Raw genomic sequence first — 26,137 nt, forward strand, 5'->3', positions numbered from 1 at the left:
AAGGAATAGCAATCATACTTACGCCTCACCCATTTTTATCACAAATGCACTCTAAAATTCACTGAAATTGCAAGGCCCCTCACAAAACTGTTGAGGACAGGGATAAAGTTTTATTGGTCACCATATTATGAAGCAACATTTGCAAAACCAAAAGATTTGCTCACATCTAGTCCAGTTTTTGCCTTTCAAGATTTTCAAAACAGTTAATACCATGCTGGAATCCAGCAATTTTGCCTTAGATTGTGTCTCGCGCCAGGAAATAAATGGGCAGGAACACCCCAAAGCAAATGTATTCAAACAGCGCAATCAGGCAGATAGAAATTATTGAACAATTGAGAAAAATATCCTGGTGTTAGTATTTGGACTAACTTACTTACGGTTTTGTTCATGGGGATGTCATTTTAAAGCAATAACCGTTCACGAAGCATTTATTAGGACATAAAGATCCAAGTAGTAGATTACTTATAAGGGACTTGCATCTCCGTGAGTTTGATTGTAGGTGGTTGAGCAACAAAGTAGGTGCCAAAGAATGTGCTGGAATAGACAAATGAATGGATCGAAGTGAAAACCAATAATGTAGATTGTCAGCAGTTCACAAGAGAAGGATAGAGCATTGTACAGGAAGACAAGATGTGGACTACGCATTGTAGTGCCAGGGAGATTACGAACCAAAGTGTAGAGGCAGGCCCACGATCTGATTTTAGCAGAATACACTGGTTGTAGAGCAACGGAATGCAGAATAGAGTAAAATTACTAGTGCGTCACCGGCAGACTGGAAATCGACTGTTATGTAAAGAAATGCACACCATGTGTGCAAAGGGTAGAGTTCAAGCATCAAAGGATTATATTACAAATGGTACCATGGAGAGATAAACCATTTCAGATGCTAGGGGTGGATATTCTCGGACATTTCGCGCAAACAGCAGCAGGAAATAGACATATTTTGACGATAATTATCATTTTTCACATTTAGATTCTATGATAGCTATACCAAACAAGCAGACTGAAGCAGTAGCACATTCAATGGTAAACAAATGGATACTCAAGCTACAATAACTGACCAAGGGACAAACTTTATGTCCAGTTAAATGAAGCAGATATGCTAGTTATCTCACGTTAAGAAATTTCAGGCACTGGATGATTGCAAAGATGTTAAGCAGCTGCATTAACTTAAAGAATAATGACTGGGACACTCTACTTAAATGTATTATGGGAATTTATGACTAAAAAATCCATGCGAGCACAGGGTTGTCACCTTTTTTTATCTGAAGATGTAGGACGCTTTCAGGAAACGATATTCTGGCAGTAAAACGTTTCTCCAAACAGTTAAAAGCTATTTGGCGATAGATGAAAAAGTTGAGCACCAAAACACTGGAACGAAAAGACATAATAAGAAACCAGTGTTACCTAAGTAACAAGTAGGTCAATGGGTTATGATGATCAAACCATATGAAACAAAAGGAAAGACAAAGAAGTTTTTGACATGTTATCAAGGCCCCTTTTAGGCTAGAGAAATGACGTCACCTGTGAACGTTAAGCTACAATGCCAGATTCGCCCTACAGTAGTCCATATCAATCAGATTCATTCTTTTAAGGGAACGATAATCGTTCTGTGCCCACTTTCTACGGTGTCTTCCAAAGGGAGGAGGGGGAGAATTTGGGGAAAGGGAAAAAAGGGAAAAGTCAGTCACGAAGAGCGAGACAGTTCTGTAATTATCCTGTCATATTAATACACACTTAGACCAAGAACTGCAATAATAAGGTAAATAGGGGACGGCAGGGTTACTGTAGGTGCAATGTGTTTATGAATTGTATGTGTTTATGAATTGTATGTGTTTTCTTACTAATTATTTGGTTCCTTAATATATGTTTATGGTTACATTTATGTTTTAGGAAAGACTAGATTGTAGAGCATGTATTTTTGTGAAAGAGGCTCGCAAATGAACTTACAGGAAATGTTTGGTGTAAGTTCTAGGCTGAAGGAATTTTGGGTGAAACTATAATTAAAATATTACTAATGGTAATTGAACTTTAGCGCTTAGGCTGACAGGAAAATCACCTCTGTACATAACATAATCGGTTAATTATTTTGTGAAGAGTGTACGTTTAGTTGACGAGGAAGTAGTTGTTTTTTCTTAGCAGACTTGAACAACAGACAGATCGTCACTGACAACGAGTGTGTATCTGCATACATGTTATTCATACACCTATAGCTTAACAGGGAAAGATTTTTATTAACTCAGTTCACTTACATAGGCTGAATGGTAACATAACACACCTCCATCCCTCAGGAATCTGTGATGGAATGTACGAAACAATTCAGATCAGACAAAACGGAGTCTCTTCAAATAGTGGGTCTGTACTGGTTATATTATGTAGCAATCCAAACAGTGGTTGTCTATACTTGTTACAAGCAAGCTCGACGAACTGGCACACAGCATATAGAACTACAGGTCCAGGACTTATTAATCAATGGTACCCAAGGTGACATATCCCAACCGACCTTCGAATTATCCGCCACCATGACAGGAATCACCACCCTGAGTGTAACCACACATTGATTTATGTACCTGACCTGCCCATCAAGATTTTACCCACAGAAAACCTAATCTTCCTAAATAACAAGTTGTAGTCAACCCTGCTCGCCCTCCTAGATCGAAAGTTGGCCAAACAGCATGTCAATGCAACACCTGTTAGAGCACATAGAAAAGTACGATAGTGACCATCAGCAACAACTAGTAGTTATTTGAATCATCCACCACAACGCAGTAATTGTAATCATATACTACCAAATGAAGCGGAAAGAAGCCCAAATCCCATCCTCGTCAACCTTCAACCTACAAACTAACCGATTTAAACAGCAGCAGGATGCAATAGCCAGCCAGTCGTCGTCGAACAGCTGGGTGGTGATGTGATGTCGAACCTCTGCTACTCCGCGCAGCGACGATGATGCAGTCGCTTCTGCATCAGCCAGCTCACTATAGCCAGGAAACACAGCAACCTGGTGACGCAGCACCAACTGCCCAGCAGTAGAACACGCAGTCAACGGCTCGAGGCCCTCACCATTGGGAGAACAATAATTGTAATCAAGCCTCAGTAAAGAAGTCATTGTAAGCATCACCGGGCCTCCTTCAGCTGCCCAACGTCCTCCTTCAGCAGAGAATCATAGACCACATTAAGCTATCAGAGCCGTTCTGCTACAATACCGCCACTGCAGAATGACAGACTTTACCGACGGAGCCACAACCGCACCTCTGCTTGCAGTATGAAGTCCTCAAAGGTGTTCTTTAAGTTTTGGAAACATATGAAAATATGACTAGGCACCATGGGACCAAACGAAGGACTATCAATACGAGCCCAGGTTGTCGGATTGTGACACATGTCGCAGCACTCGTGTGAGGTCTGGCATTGTCGTACTGAAGGAATGGGAGCTCCATGTATGGACGACCTCTTCGAATTCGAAACTCGGTTACATCACGCAGTTTCTGACGCACAGACATAGGTACTTTACACACTACCACGTTACACACAACAATTCGGAGCTGTCTAGTAGCAGAGGCTGCAAATCTAAGGACATAAAGAATAAAGAGGTAGAATGGGAATAAGATTTATTATATTTAAAAAACTTTAAGAGTTTTCACATAAATAATTCGGAGGTATTAATTTTCAGAATGCGCTTGAACAGCAACAGCACACGCTCATGTGGGGTTTGTGCAGGTTCTGCTGTGTCATGACCAACCATGGTTTGACATGGCTGTTATCTCTGTGAACAGAGAGATGATCCAACAACTTCTGACTGAAATAAAGTCTCATATCGACGCTGTGATTGTCGCTGTGATTGGGAGATGCGAATCCACCAGTCATAGCCTGCACCTGAACAGGATAGGAGGGGGAAGGAAAGATTAGCTGAGTATCTGGCAGAAAGTGTAAGGAGGGGCCCCACAAACACACAAGACAAAATCTCTGTGGTTACTGGACTCAAAGGGGCAGAGTATTTAGGTTAGAGTCAGGTTACAAACATACAATATTGAAAGAAATTAGAGCAGAACAGGACCATAATAAATGTAAATTTCCAGAAAAATAAGAAAATTTATTTCATCAGAAAGTTAGAGGGTTGAAAATCCAGATAGGTGAGCTTCTCGTATGCCTAGAAGATGAGACAAATTCTGAAGTGACAGATGTTTTGAGCCTCTCTCGACAGCACATAACCACAGGGTAGAAGAAGTTAAATATTAAGGGTTGCACACTTGAATCATTTTCGTATAAAGTTAACATGGGAAAAGGAGGAGTTTCAACATATACAAAAGTAGGGCACTAATACAAAAATATTGAAACAAATAATTTTGCATTAATCACATCCTAGAGGCATGTTCTTGGACGCTGATACCGCCAAATACCTCTCTGATAACTGTAACAGTCTACAGACATATCTCTAGGACACTTTCAGCCATTTATCAGAAATCTAGAAGGATTATGAGCTATATGTCAGAAAAGAAGAAATAGTAGTTTGTGGGGATTTCAAAGTAGATTTCTTAGAAGGTACAGGCAGGTAAAATGTACTAGAATTATTATTTTGGCGCTTCAATCTAATTTCAGTAGTCAGTTTTCCAAATCGTTTGCACCAAGACAGTAGAGCATTAATTGATAATATTTTTATGGACAGTGCTAAGACTGAAATAATTCATGTGTATCCATTTGTTAATGGACTATGTGTTCATGATGAGCAGTTAAAGGAAACAAACAAGATAACAATTTGTGATCCCGAGGCATATTCATATAAAGTGGTGAGGCTTATGATTGAGAACAAGATACAATAAATTAAGAGTAAATTAAAATAGGTGGTACAGTATGAGGTATATAAAGAAAGAGAGCTAATGTCAAATTCAGTTTATTCCATAGTAAATTTATGGGAAATTTGAAAGTTGCTTTCCAAAAAAATTATTCAGAAGAGCCATTAAAAATCAAGTAAGCCATAGATAACTAAGGAAATTAAAGTCTTATGTAAGAGGAAGAGGGAAATTTATATAAAATACAGACTAAGTCAAGATCTGACATTACTTACATACTACAAAAAGTACTGTGAATTTTAAGGAACACGATTAAAATGTCCAGTAGAATATATGTCCTGACATAAATAAATAACGCAGATAGTAAGATTACAACTATATGGGACGTTATAGCTGCGTAGGCTTCTACAGCCAAGGGCAGTTGCATGAAAGTTTTTTGAGTATGGTACCACATTAAAATTTAAAAGCTATACTGGAGAAACTAACATTTCAGTCATAGTTACAGCATCCTTCTTCTGGGATATTGTCAAATGGGAGACGGGACAGCCAGTCAGTGTACAGGATGCTATAACAAAACTAAATGACAGTGTTGTGATTGATGATTCCCAAGTTTTAAGTGTTTCATCAATCACTTTTTAAGTGTGGTAGCAAAAATAGGATTAGATGGTTTGGTTGAAGAAGCAAGAAAATATATTAAAAATGTAATTCCAAAAATCAACTGGAAGTAGCACCAATGTTCTTCATTGAAATTAATTGAATTACAAAAAGTCTAAAAAATAAAAGCTCAAATATTGTTGATGGAGCTATAAACAGAATTATGAAAAGTTGCTCCAACTTAACTAATGTTCTTAGTGATGTATGCAATGTTTCATTGGCACAGGGAATTTTTCCAAACAGATAAAAATATGTAGATGTTAAATCTCTTCATAAGAAAGATGACAAGATAGTCTTAAACAGTTATCATCTGACTTCCTTACTGACAACTTCTTCCAAAATATTCGAAAAGTAATGTACTCAAGAGTAGCCTCATACTTAAATGGAAACAACTTACCTAGCATATCACAGTTCAGATTCCAGAGGAGTTGATCGATAGAGATTGCTATGTACACATCCAATCATCAAATAGCACAAACCATAAGTAATAAAATGTCGACAGTTGGTATTCTCTGTTTCTTTCCAAGGTGTTTGATTGTGTAGTTCATGTTATTCTAAAATGGTTCAAATGGCTCTGAGCACTATGGGACATAACGTTTGTGGTCATCAGTCCCCTAGAACTTAGAACTACTTAAACCTAACTAACCTAAGGACATCACACACATCCATGCCCGAGGCAGGATTCGAACCTGTGACCATAGTGGTCACGTGGTTTCAGACTGAAGCGCATAGAACCGCACAGCCACACGGACCGGCCATGTTACTCTCTTAGAAAAATTCAAGTTCTATGGAATTTATGGATTTAGTCACAGCTGGTTTGAATCACACTTGACAGAATGCTAAAGTTTGTGCTGAATAATGCAAACAATGTTGGAAGCGTAAAGTATGTTAGTGAGTTGGGGGAAATCACAATGGGGTCCCACAGGGTTCAATTTTTGGTCTGCTCCTATTCCTCATATGTGATAACCTTTCACTTAACAGTCTGTAAGCAGAATTGATGCTTTATGCAGACAATATAAGAGTTATTACAAATTACATTAGAGAGAAAGCAATGCAACAGATGGTAAATGATATTTCCCAAAGAATTATAAAGTGGGGCTCATAAAATAGATTCTCCCTAAATTCTGAAAAAACACAGTATATTCAGTTCTACACATCAAATAGAATTGTGCCAAAAATTGATGTAGCAAATGAGCAGGAGTCAATAAAAAAGGTAGAATGCTCCAAAGTGTTCAGCATACATATTAATTAAAACTTATCCTGCAAGAAGCGTATTACTGGCCTTCTCAAACAATTAAGTCTAGTTACTTTTACTCATTATACATAATGCTAATCTTTGAAACAAACAAATCAACCTTCCGATATATTTTACATATTCACACTCACTAACGCCATACGGAATAATGCTCTGGGGTTACTCATCACTTAGAAAGTTTTAACTGGGCAAAAGCGAGCAGTAAGAATAATACTTGATGTTCACCAATGGGATCTTCAAGTACCTAGACATATTAAATGCGACATCACCAACGTATATTCGTTAGCGTGATTAGTCATAAATAATTCATCTCAATTTTATTCGGGAAGAACAGTGATGTACATACCCACAACACTAGAAGGAAGAAAGACCTTAATAATCCATTACTGGAGCTGTCGGTGGCGCAGCAAGGAGTTTAACACGCAGAAACAAAATTTTTTATCTTTTGCACAATAACATAAAATATTTGACAGGTAGGAAGCCAAGCTTTAAAATTAACTTAAAATGATTTATCCTCGTCAATTCAATCTATTCCACTGACGATTTATAGCAAAAACTGGTGGGAAAAACTTGTTTTTTAAGTGTAGTTGCATGAGAAACACTAAAATAATGGTGTATTGATAAATGTCAACACTAATCAGCTATACATATCTTGTAAACTGACCCATTCTACATCATTTCGATAGAAGAATCGTTAAAATTATCTACAGAACGTGTAAATAACTAACTAAAAAATCACTACACTGATTTGAGTGGAAGTTATCTTTTTTATTTCCAATATATTAACGATTCTTTCTTTTTGGGATAAAAACTGTTAAATTAGTAAATTAATCATTAACTGATAATTTACTCAGACAAAATAAAACTGTTGGTAATATTACCTGAGAATGAAGAAAAGGACTATCAGCGACATTCGATCCTGAGACCTCAGGTTCATGAAGCTAAGCGCTTACTCGCACAGCTGCAAGCTCCTCATATACTAGCGAACATATGAAATATATAAATATGCTTCATTTTCAAATTCGATTTTTGACTATGGCCAGAAGGGTGGCGGGCTGACCCAAGCCCCTCTATACAAAATCTAAAGGACGTTGAGCTTTAACTTAGGCAAAGGTAGCATAACACTCACCCATCAGTTTACAAAAGCGATGAATAAAGTGAAACAGCATTCAACCACGAATGAACTACGATCATTTGAGGTAGAGACAAAGTACAACCACTGTGTTTACTTTTCTTAACAGCATAGAAGTTATCTGTTGAATCAACTAATCAACTCAGGAAAACAGAAAACATTGTTTGGTTCTCACTTTTTCATTTTCATTTCCAGCAGGTCTAGGTTATACCGGTATATGTACCATTTCTCCTGCTACGCTCCTACGAAAATATCGAATTTGGTAACAAATGAATCTCAGCATGGTACAGGGGCCATACTTTTGTTCAAGAACAAATATTTTCAGAAAATCAGTTAAAAGACGTAAACGACGACAGAACCAAACCACTTACCATACGAAAAGAATTTTTGTAATACTTCATATGATTCGGAAGTTTTTTTACACAGCTTTTTGGCATAAAAATTTGTTGGTGACAGGTCTTAAGTTCTCAATATCAGTAGTAAGTATTGTATGGCATAGCAGTTCTTGCGTCCAAGTCTCATTTTATAATGACAGAATTTGTCAGGTTCATGCTAATTCTGCGTAAAATATGATCTTGAACTTATTTTGCTAGATTTCATGTTTTCAGTATAGCTATCGTGAGTAGTGTTTGCAGAAATATAAGTGTGATTACCTTGTGGGTGTCACAAACACACGCCAGCATTTTAACTTTTTGCGAGGAAGAAAGTTTGAAGTTACAAAGATATATAAAGTCCATTTTTCGTCTAGCTGTTTTTGGAAGTATTTGTGAGCAAAATGTCAATAGTTTGTTTACTTATTGCACATGAAATTTTCATGCTATTAAGTCACTACATTCACTGTAATAATATTTAAAGTAAACAAAAAACTATGCAGTTTATACCTTTACCATGCTGATAATCATCTGTTACCAAATGACTGTAGGAATGGTTTAGCAAACAGCTGTATATTATTCTTGAATGCATAAAAAATTACTAGCTGTGTCACAAGCGCATGATTATCGGGTTTGATGAGGAAGGAGCTTTTTGAGCAGCCGAAATTTGCCATAAGCGCAGGGAACACTTGAAGTGAACTGAGTGAAACAAAGAGATAATTGTCATTTTACTGACAGATTTCGAGGAGCTCCACATGCTACATCGAATTTAAATTGTAGTCTTAATTTTACAGTGCCAGAAGCGTTTCGTACTCTGACAAGTTATGATGATCATAACTTACTCGAGGCGCATAACTTTAAATTGAATTAATTGCACAGATCGTAATTTTAAAGGAAGCAAAAGAAACGTTTCTCCTCCTAACCAAATGAAATATGTCAAAACTCTCGACGGTAGGACCTAGGAATTTAGGTTATGTTCCAGCATCAGTCATGACTGAAATCGTTTCTCACTGCATGAAGGCGGCATTTTAATTTTTAAATTGCACTTAATATGTTTTGAACCAATTCACTTGACACGATAAGTTCTGATCCAACCATGTTTTCACTTAATGTGATTTGAAACGTTCAATTCAAATTTTTATTGATTTTATTGTAGGACACGTTCCATCAAGTAAGAAAATAAAGTTATTAAAATGTTGTTCACGACAGATCGATGTGTTACAGTCTTGCACTTAATTCTTCTTCCTTGAGCAAACAGTCACAGTCATCGCCCTCATGTGTTCGGCCTACCAGTTTCAGCAGATGTCGCATCAATGTTTATTGCCGAAACGTAAAACTGCGAATTATCAGCCAATTTCTAGTTGTTTCCAGATCTTGTTTTCAACCGTTTATCGACGTTCAGTTTCTTAGCGTCAGGTAATTCTCTTAGTTTATCAATGGAATTTCGACTGCGCTTTCCTGCATAATGCTTTCCAATCTTTGTAGTTTTCGAGATGTAACTTTCATCATATTACAGAGTCTGAGGAACAGCCACGTGCTGTGCGTCTTTTATTTTGCATATTCTGCCGCTTACAGCGGCAGCTAGTGGTAAAATTTTCGTTAAAGTTTTTATGTTTCCGTATCGTTTCCCCCATTTTCGATAATATTCCGTTCAAATTTAACGTCATTCTGAATAGCCGTTCGTTTTTTACAGCTTCCTGATACTGTAACTTTGATTATAATCACCTTGTACCTTTCAGGCGACAAAATTCAATAACGCTGTGATATGTATTCCTTCCTTGACATGTAGCAACCTGAAGACAGGGCCAACTAACATTATTTCTCCCTCCTCAGAAGGTTGCTGCCACTAGCAAGCTCATTCACATACAATAAAATAACGGAAAAAACTCCCTACACTACATAACTTACTTATACGCAGACATATAAGCAAAAGAAATCCTTTACCAACGCGCCTCATCTTCTTGTTCTTCAGGTATACGGTACTTCACGAATAGGCTCAAACACAACTTCTTGTCTCTTCCTCTGATTGCATATCCCCACGTTCTTCTCTAGTTCTGTCCTTGAAATTCCTGGTATCGACTCTGGACTGCCCCAAAACCGTCGTAGAAGCCCAACATATACTACCGTCATTCTTGTAGGCAACTGAACCTTCACATTGAATGTTGAAGTAGTCTCCACCTGTTAAGGTCCTTGATATCTTGTGATAAATTTCTCCGTCTTTTCTTTCGACTTATACGGACAGGATAACGACATTCATTGTTCTACTTTATATTGCAGTAAACTTGTTGTACATCTCACTGATTCCTTCTTCTTCTCTGATGCCTTTGTAATCGCCTTCTGTACTCATTTCCAATCTTTTCACACTGTTTTTTTTAAACTTATGTACCAGTTCAAGACTTTACCTTCCTTTGCCTTTGTCAAGTCGAATGGTGATGACATTTTCTGACTATCCACCACCTTATAGGGGACAACGCAGTATTCGTGTGTACTTTTGAATTACACACTGGTACAACATACCATAGATATGTATTCCCCATCACTGTGGTGTGCATTCACAATTTTACTTAAAATTTTCCCAGTTGGACTATGGACTAATTTCTTTCCACCACTGGCTTGTGGATGAAGAGGACTTGTTCTTAATTTCTTAACAATCAATAACCTACACAGCTCGAGAGAAGCGATTTATTATTATTAATACGGATCGGTTTACTGATGTCATACGATTTAACGGTACTAATATATCAATCCCAAGCATTTCACATTATTTTAACGTCTCCAATAACCTCTGTAATGGCACTCATTCATGACACAAGTTTGCTCACTGTGCACACTGCACGCAGTTCCTCACCTATTGATGCTTATCCACTTTCATTCTTCTCAACCTGTATCTCTCAACCATACTTCTGTTTAATGCTCTGGATCCTCCATGACCAGCTACCAACATAATGTGCATCCTTTAATGCTCATCTTTGAACCTCACTGATACTACTGCTCATGGCCCTAGCCCCGTGTTCTTCCACAACGGTCTATCACATGTGCTAAACTGCAATTACATCTTGTATAATTTACAATCAATGCCAGCGCTCTACGCCGCCTACCACTCTGCAAGATCGTGACCCAGAACAATTATCATTGCTATCTTTCTTCTGTAATATTTTGTAGCTGGATACACTATGTCTCAGGGCCCATCTTTCCAGCCTGCTACACATGTCCTTCAGTGCCAATAACCACTTCAAAACACCATGGTCGGTCACTGCCCGAAATTTTGTCCTGTAAATATAACATCTGAAATATATGAGACCATAAATATGGCTCAGCATCTCCTTCTCTCTCATTGAACAGTTCTTCAGTACATTCAGTTGTCTCGATCTGTAGGCTACTGGGTGTTCTTTGCCCTTAATCTCCTGGCTTAAAACATATCCCAGAATGTGATTAGATGTGTTATGTGAAAGAATAAACTGCTTATGAAAGTCTGGAAAGACTAGAACTGGGGTGGATGCCAAAACTCTCTTTGTTCTTAAAACACGCGCTGACACTATTCTGTTCATATCAGTTTCACATCTTTCTTTGGCAGCTGCATAAGTGGTCATGCTAAGTCAACGAACTCTCTCACCAATTTTCTGTAGTAACTTGAGATCCCCAAAAAAAGTACCCAATTTTCTTAACCGACTTAGGCAGTGTTAACTCTCTTACAGTTTATACTAGCTTCGGATATCTCCTGACTCTTCACTAATTACATGGATTAAGTACCCTACCTTTTCTAACGCAAAATGGCACTTCTCTGTGAGTAACGTCAGACGCACAGCCCTCCACCTCTTAAACATTTCTTTCAGATGCTGTCTTTGCTCTGAGAATACAATGATATCGTCTAAGAAAACTAAACAATGACATGGTTTCAAACCACTGAATAATTACAGCTTATTTTTTTATTCCTAACAATATTCTCTTCAACTGATAGTACAACCATGGTACCAAAAAGGCTGTCTTTTTTTGGTCTTCACAAACAACCTCCAACTGATAGTAACCACTTCTAAAATTCATGGTCAAAAAGTACCGACATGGTGCCAAGTTATTGAAGGTGTCAGTAATATTGTGGACGTGGTTTGTACGTGTTTCTGTCTTGCTTTTCAGGTGATGGTAATCACCTGTATTGTCTACAACCATCTGCAGACTTTTTTACTATGACCACAATTCCTGTTCCCCATGGACTGCTACTCTCTTCTATTACCTTCTCATATAACTGTTGGTTAATAAAAACTTCCATAATCCGCTACGTGTTGAGTCACAAGCATTGCTGGCAATGGACATGTGGAAAAAATAGATCCTCAGATTTGAACAGCAATTCTTCCATCTGATCTCCCTCTATTTCGTTCAGATACTACACTTTCCTACATAACGCAGTCTCAGTGTTGGCTATCGCCTGCTTTTGTTCACACTCCTCGTGAACCACTCATCCTCATTCAGAATGTCTAAACTTGCTATCAACTTCCTTAACTTCTCTTCCTTGGCGCAAAATTACCTGTATTCACAGCTGGCACTCTCCTACCATACCTCTCCGACATGCATTCTACACTTCTCTTGACAGAATATACCACTGGATACAGTATATCGTTCTCCTCCTGAGGCTCGAAAACACAGAACAATCCAAAGGCAGATCTGGCTCCACATTCACCCAAAGCGATTTCTGGTGTCTCCTGCCACACAATCAAGTTATCTACCCTTACTGCAACTGTAAGCAGTTCAACTGGTTTGTCCAATGCGCTAAATGCCCTCGTGACAGTTCTACACTGGCAACAGCTTCCCCAAGCTGGAATTCATTCCAGTTAGTTCTACCATGTGTTGTTGAAGGTCAATTTTAGCACAATGTTGATACAGAAAGTCTAACGCCAGGATCAAGCTGTAGCTCTCACTTACATGCAGTACTCACTCTACAAATGACTTAAATCAAACAGACCCCAAAAGTCAACATTCGCTAACCTCAGCCATCTCACATCATTATCTGCGACCCCACATAATCTAAAGCGGGCGTGTTCCATTGCCTTCAACCCACTAAATATGTACTGGCATCTGACACATAAGCCTCTGTGTCCAGCAAAGACTTGTACTCTTTACATCTGATGAAACTGTTACTGCACTCTCCACCTCTGCATACATATTCATTGCATCTAATTTTAAGCGGGATGCATTTAGAGGGACTTCAAATCCCCACTTGCATTTAATGGCTGCTTACCATCTCCTTGTCCATCCCTATGTCAATTGCCAAAATTCTGCCACAATACCTTCCATTTCCTCTATTTTCTCGTGGATGGCAACACTGCTGTACATGCCTCACCTGTCCACACCTGTAACACTTAATGCTGGCTGAAAATATCCCACGTCTTTATACCTCTGTTGACATTTCAGAATCTTCACATCCCATCACTAATATAATAGTAGTGTACAGATCCTTCAGTGCACCTGTTTGCACCCTTCTTGACATGTCTGACGGTAATCCCCTCAGAAAAATGTCGATTGCACACTGTTCCACTTCTTGCAACAAAACTGCGTTTCCTGCATCATTCTGCCCTAAACTGTACATGTGTTTGTTATATTTCCTTCTCCTGTCCAAAATCTTCTACAGTTTCTCCACGTGTCTTCAGAATTGTGCTCAGCTGCTCCCGAAAATACCTAGCGCTATTCTGTTTTTTGTATCTTTGCAAAAGCCACTTCTCCAACTGTTCAAAGCTTGCTGCATTCTTTAATACCCCTGTACACCTCATTTATGTCTGTGCTTCTCCCACTTGTCACAGTGTGCTATCTGCAACAAACGACCATCAGTCCAACCTTCCACCTCTGTGACTTCTTAAAGTCCTCTAACAACGACAGCATATCATCAGATGATTTTTCAGAAAAGGTAACAATTAATAGTGCAGCAGCTGCATCCACCTCATGGTGTGGTATCGGAAACACTGCTAACTATTCAACCCTAGCTGTCAACTGCCCATATAGCTGCGTATTGTCTGCTGTCAGCTGCGCTATTTTTTTGACAACATATGTACTGTTTTTGGCTCTGGAAAACTTTGAGTCTCTGACTGTCATTGCAATACTCTTACTCTCCATTACAACAATAATAAATCACAAATCCTAAAGATCGTCACAAATTAGTGATTAAGTCCCTCGGCCTGGAATCTCACTGACTGGAGTAGCATTATCTTCAATGATGAGTGTCGATTCGAACTCAGCTCCAATGACAAGGGAAGACGTTTCTGGAGAGGCCCTGGACAGAGGTACGATACCAACCTGACTATCACCCACAATCCGGCCTGACAGCCATTAGTGATGATCTGGGGTGCCATTTCCTTCCGTAGCAGGACCTCTTAGGTTGTCATCCGTGGCACCCTTACAGCAGAGCGATGTTCTACATGTAGTTTTGTTGCCCTTGATGGCAAGATGTTCTGCGCTTACATTTCAACAAGATGATGCCTGCCTCCACACGGCGAGAGTTTCTACTGGTTGTATCCATGCTTGCCAAACCCTACCTTGGCGCCGGCGGAGTGGTTGAGCGGTTCTTGGCGATTCAGTCTGGAACCACGCGACCGCTACGGTCGCAGGTTCGAATCCTGCCTCGGGCATGGATGTGTGTGATGTCGTAAGGTTAGTTAGGTTTAAGTAGTTCTAAGTTCTAAGGGACTGATGACCTCAGATGTTAAGTCCCATAATGCTGAGAGCCATTTGAACCATTTGAACGCTACCTTGATCAGAAAGGTCGTGAGCTCTCTCTTTAACTGGGAATATTTGGAGCATTATGGGCAGGGCACTGCAATGATCGCAGAATTTAACGATGTAATGCGTCAGTTGGATAGAATTTGGAACGATATTCCTCAGAACATCCAACAACTCTACCAGTCAATGCTAAGCCGAATAACTGCTTGCATAAGGGCCAGAGAGGGACCAATGCGCTAATGACTTGCTCAGTTGTGAAGCTCTTTCTTGAATAAATCATCAAAATTTTCCGAAATTGTAATCACTTGTTGCATGGGCGCTTAATTAAATGAAATGAAAATAATTTTAAATTTTTGCTTTAGTAGCTGTCTGTCCGATTACGAAGTCTCGTACCGGTTGGCCCTGACTGTTATTATTACGCAATCTGACTGCTTAGAACAATAACAAAGAATGAAATGGAAATTTTCATTAACACAGTTAATTAATTAAGTCCCCAGCAACTATAAAACCTACGAAACCAAAGCACAAGTGTAACTGTTCTGTGTGTGGGAGTATGACTCAACGTACGCATCTGGCACGGTTCTTCTTCAACAACACAAGAAATTTTAGATATCATTTATACTGAATTAATTAAAGAAAATAGAAATACCATAATTACTCAAGAAAACCAGAATTACACTCTAATACAAGAACACAAGCCAGATGCTTTGTTGACTGAACCTGTAATGACGCATTATTTAAAACATGGAAATAATGAAAAATAAATCAAGTTTCGTTACCTTCATATATTGACCAAAATCACTCTATACAGTATATCTCCACACCGACTCGCTATTACCACATCTCAACAAGAACTTTTCAGTACCACATCTCAGCAAGCACTCCCTACTAGCACATCTGAACACGAACTGACTACTACGAGCTCTCCCCAAGCACTGACCTCTAGCACATCTCAATAATGACTGCCCGTGGAGGCGGCGGAACAATGCTCTCTAGCGATCTCTGGCGCTGTGGCTCAGTGTAGCCACCTTTCATATGCCCTTCCTCCACGGCTAGAATTTGATGGTATTTTTGCCAGCATTGGTGGTGAAAATACCACCAAATTCGTCAAAAAAATACAGACAAAAATAAAAGATAATATTAATACATAAATATCATATAACTAGATAAAATTTTGGCTTTGCACTGACCTTTCAATAACCTATTATATAGAATACAGTAAGCAATACAAATTTTTTCATACATGTGACTTTACATAACAGTTTACACAAGTATTATGTGGTTAAACAGTTCAATCAATAGCGTCAGCAATGACGAATATGTGCAGGTAAGAGTCTCATAACTTTTCACAAACAGTAATACACAAAAAATCAGTTTATACAAATATTCACATAAACGCTTTCCATAGCTCAAGAATAAGCAGTTGACAGTTCCAGCAGTAGCACCCAGCAATGGTCAACAGGTGCAAAACCAACAAGTGACATTTTTTTAGTAGAAACAGTCCATCAGTGGCACCCAGTAATGTTGAATAGGTGCAGACACCAACAAGTAACACCATTTCAGTAGAAGCAGTCCATTAGTGGCACCAGCAATGTTGATCCGGTGCACACAGTAACAGGTGACTTCATTTCAGTAGAAGCGATCCATCAGTGGCACCCAGCAATGTTGAGCAGGTGCAGACACCAACAAGTAACACCATTTCAGTAGAAGCAGTCCATTAGTGGCACCAGCAATGTTGATCAGGTGCACACAGCAACAGGTGACTTCATTTCAGTAGAAGCAATCCATCAGTGGCACCCAGCAATGTTGAGCAGGTGCAGTCACCAACAAGTAACACCATTTCAGTAGAAGCAGTCCATTAGTGGCACCAATCATGTAGAGAAGGTACAAGTAACAGTCCATAATTTTTTACAATCACTGATCACACAGTTCATCAGCAGAAATTAAACATGTCCTTGTGGCACCAATCATGTAGAAAAAGTGCAAGTAACAGTCCATACTATTCACCATAACTACTGAGACAGTTCAGTCATGAACAGTAGTTTGAATGCACATACAATTTCTTTAACAAATTATTATCAATGCTCTTACACTAAACATACAAATCATAATAAACACACAAATGATATCAGGTAATTGTCACATTAACTATTACAGTACACAATAACAGTTAACCTATAATATTTATGGGTGTCAGTGCAAGCCACAACAAACAAGTGAAATAATATTTAGGAGATAGGTTGGGATCACTTCTCTGGGATTATAAAAGGAAAACACACAAAACACACTCACTCATCTTTCATCCACATTAGTGCTACTGTGTAATTGAATAGTGTTAACTGTGTAAATGCAATTCTGTCGAAATTTTATGTTCATTATGTGTATCAAGTAGTAGTGGCAGCAATGTATAACAGTCAATAATAGTTAAGTCAACGTCATAGTCATCATGTCAAGACCAATGTTTGCCAAGCCAGATCAAAATGTACTGTTGCTGAACAACTGTCAGTGTACCAAGATATGCAAATGCTTCCTCTCTCAAAAAAGTATATACTGCTTAGTGATTTGACAAAGTGTGTGTGTAGACAATCTTCCTTCCACTTTAGTGTTCTAGTCTGCCATCTTCATCCTCCTTGTTCCATATAAACCCACAAAAACAATATGCTCCTCATTTACTTTACCTCTTATTCACCAAAACTCCAATAATCATCATCATCACTTAATCTTAATACTTCAATAATACCTCATTTACCTTACCTCTTGTCCACGAAACTCGAATAATCATCAACTTCACATAATCTCAATACCTCAATAATACGTCGATACATATAAACCTCAGCACCAATATCATTTCACTTCCATAACAACTCTTTCCTCTAGTCAGTCTCCTCGAACAAGTACAGACAAAATCCTAGTGCAACTTCAATTCAGCATCCCATACAATCCGAAGACACAGTGTCCACACACAACCTCTGTGTAATCCATCTGACCCAAATTTTCTACTCATTATAAATTATAAGATACATTTTGGTTCCTTGTCCATCATTAAATAAAAGAAATGCATACATGACCTCTAACAGCCTTTAGTTTGAATAACTTTCAGTAAGTAAGTACGATTACGGAGTGTGAATGATCATAATATTTCACAGTGTGTACACCACTTCAAGAATCAAAGCAGAAGCAAACATGTGGAGTATTTTTTGTGTCAAGTGTCACTTCCTATTTCAATTGCTCACGAAAAATGCAGTGTAATACTGTCAATGGTCTAAACCTAGTTTTGGTATGTCATGTCGTTAGCTTCCTTCCTATTAGCATAAATTTATACAGCTTCCATAAAACCTCAGCTCATGTGACTTCTATGACTTTCTTGTACTAATGTCGTTCGTCGAATTATAGCAGTTCATTTTCTTATCTTAAAAATATAAGGCACTGAGCGTAAGCAAAACATGCAATAGCGAGTAAATATACCAGTAGAGAACAGAATGTCAACAAGTGGATGCAGCACAATCCCTATAACGAGGCTCTGCCAAGCGAAAAATCTATAATTAATACCACAGTGTAACCTAAACTCTATGTTCGTACACAGTATATCAGCATTTCTATATACTAAATTGAAGAGTAGTTATGACAACAAAACAGAAATGTGTAAATGTGAAATCCATACGCACAGCAGCAAACATGCCTTACACAATAAACAGGTCATTAGCATCGCATCGACATAAGCAAATAAATGTTCATATGTAATCTTAATAAGTAAACATGAAGGCGCAAGCAGATAAATCACAAAGTGTAACTTACATATCTAACCACATCAGCACAATTAATCAGGTGACAATTATAATTTAAATAAATAAGCACAGCTGGCACATAATAAAAAAAAATATGACGTCAGTGAAAAAGCATAGCAGCCAAGCGATGCATAATATACGCAAGTAATAACACTGTTCATTAATCAATAATTGTCAAAATCAGTAAATGTACACAAGCACGTCGCTTCACAAGTAAATTCATAGAACATAAAATTTAGCACAAAGTATGAGTCACGTAATCGCGAGCAGCAAATTACGTCTAAAGTACGTACCTAAGTGAAATTATGTTACCTGAAAAATAAACTCAATTAATAGTTACCCTTTTTAGTTTATTAGTTTCATCTTCGAAATGACCTTCTTCCTGAAAATTTTCTCCAAAGCAAGTCGTCTTAACGTCGGACACGCACAGAATTTACCTGAAGGTCTTAAATACTTTATACAACCGTATCCTGAAAAATACTGAACGTTAATAACATAATTTATGAAGTCCTTATAGCTTTATACAGAATTTATTCGGAGAAATTAAACTGTGTATTTATTTACGTCTGTCAGTGCATTCGCACTGAGCGCTCGATCAGCTGTAGGCGCGTGACGTAGGAAGTGATTGTTTGCGGTCAACGACTGCCTTGTGCGGCGCGCATACTGACTGTTGCTTTGAGTATGTGCCGCCGCCAAAACACAGCGCGGTATCCTTGTACTCTCTCCATGTTTATGTAAACTGTTGGTTTCTCACAAGTAGGTCATTCCACAAAAATTTTTACGTTTGATATATGATGTATTCCTTTAGAGCGCCGAGATTTAAGAGTTTCTACTTCAACAGTGTTATCATGAATAATTTTGCGAACTCTATACGGACCGTTATAAAGCAGAAAAAATTTGCGACACAAGCCTTTTCCTTTATGAGACAAACGGTGGGACTTAATTAACACCTTCTGGCCAACTGACAAGATTTTTAAACGACCAGGACGTTTCGCTGATTTCTCTCTTCTAGCAGCCGCCGATGCAATATTTTGTAGAGCCAGGTTGACAACTTCAGAATGCCGCAGTTTCCGTGAAGGCGGAAAAGGAACGATTTCAGAAATGCGATTTGTTGGTACTTTATTTTTTAATATCAATAGAGGCGGTAAAGAAGTTGAGTCATTAGGAAGTTCATTCAGAATGTTTTGAAAAATATGAAGATACTGATCCCAAGTTCTGTGATTCTGATGACAATAAAGACGGCACAATTTATTGATTTCCTTCATCCATCTCTCTGAAGCATTAGATTGAGGGTGAAAAAGTGAAATGAAAATTGGTTTAATCTTCCGACGCCGTAGAGTACGAAGCCAAATTTTAGAGCGAAACTGTGATCCATTATCTGATATAACCTTATCAACATGACAAACTTCTTTAAGAAAATGTTTGATGAAAGCGTTAGATACTGAACGAGCTGTTGCTTTGCGTAAAGGTGTAAAACACACATATTTTGATGTCAACTCCACTGCTACGAAAATGTACGCAAAACCATTAGTAGAACGAACCACTGGACCGAACAAATCGACTGCAGCCATCTCCTTTAATTTCGCTGGAATGATAGGAAACAACGGTGCTCTGTGAGAAACTGTTGGCGGCTTAGCCTATTAACATAATTTGCATTTGGCAAGAACAGATCGAATACGTTTTTCCATATTACTGAAGTAACAATTTTCTCGTAATTTACGAAAGCATTTTCTGGAACTAAAGTGCGCATAACAGAAATGTGTAAACGAGGTGTGGCCAAATCATCCAATCTAACAAGGCGTCTAAGAGAATTACAGACACCAAGGAAACTACGAACATCACGTTTTGTGGTAGGAACAGCATAATTACGAATAGCGTCTATTTTCTCTGGATCAGGGAGAATACCTTCTGTAGAAATAATGTGACCGAGAAATTTCACCTGAGAACGACCACCAAATTCAGATTTTTCCAAGTTCTCTGTGATGCCAACTCTTGCAAAAATACGTAATAATGAATCCAAAAATTTTGTTATGCACATTCCAGGAACGTTTAGCAATAAGAATATCGTTAACATATGAAGTAATATTGTCACGAAGATAAACAGGTAAAATTTCGTTTAAATTACGAATGAATGCTGCTGAAAATATAGTAAGTCCAAACGGTAATTTCCAAAGTCACTTTCGGGTAAAACAGTTATTCTTTACCTACTGTCTAGATAGATTGATAGTAGAAGAGTTGTTTTTATAGATGCAAAGAATAGTGAAAGAGTAGGCAGCGGTGCAGAAAACTAAAAGGGAAATAGCACCACTACAGCTCGGGGCCTTGTGAGCGCTACGGCACATATTCACATAGTATAGTGAATCCCCTGAGGGCGTTAATAGCTGCACATAAATTTCAGTTTGTGACTCAGTGGCAAATCTGGCGGAAGTGCGCACGTAAATCGATCCAACCATGAACATGGACGTATGTCATTCCTAGAATTGCAAAAGATCTTATATTTCCGAACAGTCAAGAAGTGTTTACAGTCAAAGCTTCCGCCTCGCGGCGACAAAGACCTACCGCGTCTGTCCCAGTCCCAATGTCGATTATTGTCAAGTTCCCGCGCCTGGCGCTCTCTTGTTACATCCCGTAAATGAAACAAATTACTTTCTTCAAAGCCCTCTGCTATCTGTGATACTAAATTTCGTCTGCTGTCTTTTCCTGCGATTTCGCTTTCAATATATTTGTCTTGCTTTTGTAATGCCTCAGATTCCCTTTTGACGCGTTCATTAACTTTTCCCTGATTTTCAACATGCTTATTTATGTCCTGGTACTCTTCGGTTTCTGCAAATGGTAATGGAGCTGTATCATCTGAATCTCTATCCCCATTTAAACTAAGACTTGTCAATTTATCTGAAATCTCCTCAACTCTTTCCGTTAAGTCACCTATTTTTTCTTTCTGTTTACTTACGTCTTCCGTAAGTGTTGCGACTCGGGTTTCAGTGTTGACACATTTGGCAGTCAACTGTTCATATTGCTGTGTTAGGTTATTTAATCTGTCATTTGGTACCGATTCCTCGATTCTCTCAAATAATTCTTCCTTATCGTGTGCACGTTGTAAATTTAACTCTGAAAATTTTTGTACTATCACGCGATCTCTTTCTTCCTGTTCTCTATCCTGTTCCCTTTGTCTAATCTCTACTGCAATTAATCTATTATTGTGAGCATTCAAAATCGGTTGTACTTCTTCTCTGATTTCTTTCTTTAATTCATCTTTCATATTTTTGAAACACGTCCCAATTCGTGAATCTAACCGTGTTTTCATTGTTCCTATCTCAGTTTTTAATTCAGATCCTAACTGTGATCCCAGTGAGTCAAACCGTGTTTCCATTGTTTCCATCTCTGTTTTAATTGTTCCTATTTGTGATCCCAACTGTGACCCCAGTGAGTCTAACCGTGTTACCACTGTTTTTAATTCAGATCCCAAATTTAATATTACACCCATCAACCGCTGCATATCTTCTGTCGTTAATATCGTATTCTGAAAATTTTTTGATTGTGAAAAGTTTTGAACTGGTTCCGGACTATTTTCCCGACTTATTACATTGTTTTCAACTCCATTATTCATCATACTGTTGTCCTGTGTTGGCGAGTTCGCCATGTCAACAATTTCGTCATTCTCACTGTCCATCATTTTTGCCTTTTTCATCGACCGCGTAATCATTTACAAAACATACAAAACTCGTCACTATATGAAAATTACACACAATGCCTCCTTATTTCCAACAATACCATTCACACGAAATGTTTCCCTCAAACACGATTAATCGAACAATTGAAATAATTGCACTAAATTGTCAAACCCATAGACAAGACAACAACAAAAATTTTGAAAAATACCATTAGAAGAATGCCAATTACCAAATCTACACATGCAATATAGACTACAATTACTAAACTACAAATTACTACAACAATACTACTGCCTACTATTTTTACAATCAGAAGAATTCCAAGGGACGATCCGAAGCAGTGGTCGCCACGTGCATGGGGGCTTAATTAAAAATGAAATGCAAATAATTTTAATTTCTTGCTTTAGTAGCTGTCTGTCCGATTACGAAGTCTCGTACCGGTTGGCCCTGACTGTTATTATTACGCAATCTGACTGCTTAGAACAATAACAAAGAATGAAATGGAAATTTTCATTAACACAGTTAATTAATTAAGTCCCCAGCAACTATAAAACCTACGAAACCAAAGCACAAGTGTAACTGTTCTGTGTGTGGGAGTATGACTCAACGTACGCATCTGGCACGGTTCTTCTTCAACAACACAAGAAATTTTAGATATCATTTATACTGAATTAATTAAAGAAAATAGAAATACCATAATTACTCAAGAAAACCAGAATTACACTCTAATACAAGAACACAAGCCAGATGCTTTGTTGACTGAACCTGTAATGACGCATTATTTAAAACATGGAAATAATGAAAAATAAATCAAGTTTCGTTACCTTCATATATTGACCAAAATCACTCTATACAGTATATCTCCACACCGACTCGCTATTACCACATCTCAACAAGAACTTTTCAGTACCACATCTCAGCAAGCACTCCCTACTAGCACATCTGAACACGAACTGACTACTACGAGCTCTCCCCAAGCACTGACCTCTAGCACATCTCAATAATGACTGCCCGTGGAGGCGGCGGAACAATGCTCTCTAGCGATCTCTGGCGCTGTGGCTCAGTGTAGCCACCTTTCATTGTTTGTCCACACTTGTATGTACATCTCTTTTACCTATTTCTACCCAATCCGGAAAATTCCTTTGTGGCGCATCGCCCTTGTCCCCTTCTCTCTCCTTTTAATAAAAAAATGAGTGTATTTACCTTCTACCTTCATAGCAGACTGAACTTCGCTAATTCTCTGCCCATTTGTCCTCGGCCAGATTACGTACTTGTAACTTGAAATCTGAGGATGATGTTCATTACAAGTCCATAAACGCCAGGCTCCTTCGCCAACTGGTCGACCTTGTCATTGTACCAATTCTTTATGAGCTGCGGCCCATAGGAATGAGATTCTCATACTTCTTCGTTTTCTTTGTATTGACTTCCGTATAATTTCCCGTGTTACTGCTCCATTTTGCCTTTCGAGAGATCGGAATACCCTTTTTGGGTTTGATGCTGTCAGTAGGAGTCTCACACGAGCACCACATTTGAGAGCCTCTCGAATTCATATCGGTATCTTGATAAAAAAGATATACAATGCCCTTTTTTCAGAATGAAGAACTGGTAACGCAGATCCGCTGATGTAATGGTGAGGAACTACTGTCCGGTAGCTGCGTGGTGACCTTGGCCAGCACTTGCTTACTCTCGCTCTCACCCCCGAATCGCGCGATAAATCGCGCTCTGCGCAGCACGCACATGTGGCAGCGGTTACAGCACCCGAATACGGAGTGGCGGGTCTCCTCTGTAATTAGGATGAAGTACTCGTTGCCCGTAAATTTACTGCGCATGTTGTAACGGGACCGGCTGGCTTTTGGAGGCGACATTTGCCGGCAGTCGTAAAAACGTGTTCTCCCGTCAGAGGGCGAAAGTTGCGTGCCCAGTCGCTCGGATGCCGTGTCGTCAGCCACCGGCATTCCGCATGAAGACTGCTTCCATTTCAGTAATTATCTGCCGCCGCCTTCCGAGCGTCTCTCTGGGACTAGTGAATTAATCTGTTTATGGTTACGAAAAACTTTTATGGAGTTATCTGACCTTGAAACTGCTAACATAATTAGGAAGCGCAGAGAAACTTGAGCGACACAAGAAAAAAATATTTAAGGAGGAATATAAAATATAAAAGTCATCTACTAAAAGAGTGCTTAATTAAAGCTCATCGACAACCTCCGTCAGAGTAGAAGTGCAAGAACGCAAGCTTAAATCGATTATTAGCTGCTATATTACGTATATTATTCTACAGTGTTACCGAAGCGACGAAGTTGATGGATTACTTTTTTTAATGGAAACCACAGACTGTGGATGTTCTGTAGTGTACGGCATAAGATCTACGGTTTGTAGCTTTCATTTAGGAATATACTATAGAACATCCACAAGTTGCTTTTCCTCTCCGAGCAACGATGGAAGAATCCATTAACATGAAAACTAGAACTTTCTGACAGATTAAAATTGTGTGTTGGACTGGGACTTGATCTCTGGACTTTTGCCACTGTCGATTCTCTCGTTATCTATTGTTTACTTATCAGTAATAGACTGGTTTACAAAATTTGTCATTGCCAAATAATGCTGGAAGTACGCTCATATGGCGAAAGGTGGGAACACATAATTCACCCAGGTTGTTCGGATGTTATGGTGATTGGGGGCATAATGTTGCGTGACCGTAGTGACCCGCAACGTACTAGTGGCATTGTACCTCTTCCTCAAGTGTGTCGTTCCACGGGTGCATTCGACCCTGACTTCATTTACTGTTGTTGTTGTTGTGGTCTTCAGTCCTGAGACTGGTTTGATGCAGCTCTCCATGCCACTCTATCCTATGCAAGCTGCTTCATCTCCAAGTACCAACTACAGCCTACATCCTTCTGAATCTGCTTAGCGTATTCATATCTTGGTCTCTCTCTACGTTTTTTACCCCCCACGCTGCCCTCCAATACTAAATTGGTGACCCCTTGATGCCTCAGAACATGTCCTACCAACTGATCTCTTCTTCTAGTCACGTTGCGCCACAAACTTCTTTTCTCCCCAATTCTATTCAATACTTCCTCATTAGTTATGTGATCTACCCATCTAATCTTCAGCATTCTTCTGTAGCACCACATTTCAAAAGCTTCTATTCTCTTCTTGTCCAAACTATTTATCGTCCATGTTTCACTTCCTTACATGGCTACACTCCATAATAATCTATAATTGATGATAACAAATTTCTCTTCTTCAGAAACGCTTTCCTTGACATTGCCAGTCTACATTTTATATCCTCTCTACTTCGACCATCATCAGTTATTTTTCTCCCCAAATAGTAAAACTCCTTTACTACTTTAAGTCTCTTATTTCCTAATCTAATTCCCTCAGCATCACCCGAGTTAACTCGACTACATTCCATTCTCCTCGTTTTGCTTTTGTTGATGTTCATCTTATATCCTCCTTTCAAGACACTGTCCATCCCTTTCAACTGCTCTTCCAAGTCCTTTGCTGTCTCTGACAGAATTAAAATGTCATCGGCGAACCTTAAAGTTTTTATTTCTTCTCCATGGTTTTTAATACCTACTCCGAATTTTTCTTTTGTTTCCTTTACTGCTTGCTCAATATACAGTTTGAATAACATCGGGGATAGGCTACAACCACTGCTTTCCTTTCATGTCCCTCGACTCTTACAGCTGCCATCTGGTTTCTGTACAAATTGTAAATAGCCTTTCGCTCCCTGTGTTTCACCCCTGCCACATTCAGAATTTGAAAGAGAGTATTCCAGTC

The sequence above is a fragment of the Schistocerca nitens genome, chromosome 4, assembly GCF_023898315.1.
Source record: "Schistocerca nitens isolate TAMUIC-IGC-003100 chromosome 4, iqSchNite1.1, whole genome shotgun sequence".
NCBI classification, from domain to species: Eukaryota; Metazoa; Arthropoda; class Insecta; order Orthoptera; family Acrididae; genus Schistocerca; species Schistocerca nitens.